Source organism: Elephantulus edwardii, unplaced genomic scaffold, assembly GCF_000299155.1.
Source record: "Elephantulus edwardii isolate Elephantulus edwardi_28Jun2011 unplaced genomic scaffold, EleEdw1.0 scaffold00041, whole genome shotgun sequence".
Taxonomy (NCBI): Eukaryota; Metazoa; Chordata; class Mammalia; order Macroscelidea; family Macroscelididae; genus Elephantulus; species Elephantulus edwardii.
The window spans coordinates 16,703,741-16,705,572 of NW_006399791.1; the positions used below are offsets into that span (position 1 = coordinate 16,703,741).

General features: G+C 42.5%; 1 pseudogene; it reads left to right on the top strand.

Moving 5' to 3' along the window:
• The first annotated feature begins 762 nt into the window (after positions 1-762).
• LOC102856149 lies at positions 763-1,273 on the top strand (annotated as a pseudogene).
• The last annotated feature ends 559 nt before the right edge of the window (positions 1,274-1,832 follow it).

Here is a 1,832-nt window from a genome sequence, read left to right on the forward strand (position 1 = left end):
TCCACTTGGAGGACCAGTCCTGACTTTATAGTACACAACAACAACAACATTTCACTAATGTTATAAGTCTTGCATTTTTAAATTGTAAATTTAAATATGAAAATTTCTCTCTTGATAAGAGGCATGTCATTAACACGAAACTCGGAAAACAAGGCCGCTCAGTTTGCACTGGTATTCCAAGAATTTTAAAAGGAATCGAAAGGTTTCCCAGAGTGTTAATATGAACTGGCCTTTTGTGCCTTCTTTAAGAAGATTAAAGGTTTTTCATTAAAATAGTTTTATTTTGTTTTTCACAGAATATTTTTTTTCACATAATATTTTTGATTGGTTTGTTCTGTTAAGTTCTGTTAAGACAAACTAAGAACGAAATGTCTGTGTCTTGTTTATAGCCACACTAAAGCTATAGTGGCTTGGCAGTAAGGAATTGCACTGCCAGTCCAACGGCAGATGGCTTGAATTCACCAGCTGCTCTATGGGAGAAAGATGGGCAATCTCCTCCCTTGCATTTTACTGCCTCAGGAAAACCCTTAGAGGGCCAACTCTGACCCTATTGTATAAAACAACCAACCTATTCTAGAAGGATAGAGAATGATTAAGAAATACCTAATAAACTCTTTTCCAGTTATGGCGGCCATGAGAACCATGAGCAGCAAAGTCTCTCTGATACCCACGACAGGGCTGTACAGGAAGCCTTGCACGGAAACCAAAGCAGACACAGAAAGGTTTTGAAAATGGTGGAGCTGCAAATCACTTTGAAGAATTATGACCCTCAGAAGGATAAACACTTCTTGGGGATCATCAGGTTTATGTTCACCCCACACCCAGGTTCTCAATGTGTGTTCTGGGGGATCCGCAGTACTGTGTTGAAGCTAAGCAGTGGATATTCTCCATATGGACATGGAAGAGCTGAAAAACCTCGAGAACAAGAACAAGCTGGCAAAAAAGTTTGATGCCTTTTTGGCCTCGGAATCCTTGATCCAGCAGATCCCAAGAATCCTGGGTCCAGGCCTGAATAAGGCTGGCAAGTTGCCTTCATTGTCTACTGACAATGAGAACATGGTGTCAGAACTAGATGAGGTGAAGTCCATCATCAACCTCCCGATTGAAAAGGTCTTGTGTCTGGCAGTGGTTCTTGGCCATGTGAAGATGATGAGCTTGTTTACAACACCCACCTGACTCAAATTCCTGATTTCACTGCTAAAGAAGAATTGACAGGATGTTTGGGGCTTTGTACATAAAGAACACCATGGGCAAGCCCCAGCATCCGTACTAAGATACAGCTCAATAAATCTGTTCTTTCAAAAGAACCCCAACCCCCCCCCCAAAAAATAAAACCTAGTAAAGATGCTTAGTTAGGTGTTGTGTTTTGATTCAGTACCTGTCTCTACTCACTCTCTTCTATATCCCTGGTGGTATGGCCTTAAAGAAGTATCACTCAGATTTCTGACACATCACTGGCACTTCAGTAACCACGCCTTTTGATAAAGAACATTTGGTCAGGGTCACAATTCCTCCATGTTCTGGACAGCTGGTGACTAAGCACAGTGCTGGACTTAGCGTCAGCCCATTCTTACCCTAACATATCCTTGAGGATTCCCCTTGTTCAGGCTAAGACCATCTCAACCTGTGTGGTGGTCTGAGGTTTGCCCTATCCAGTCCCACTCTCCATGTGCTTCTTTCTGATACGCACTGGAGTCTGAATATTCTCTTTACCAACTTGGGCTTCTCCCCCCTCTCTAGCCTCCTGATCAGTCAGATGCAATTCCTCAGCAAATGCCTGTCACATCTAATCTTACCTTGAAAAGGTCATGACATGGGTCAGGTGCACATTG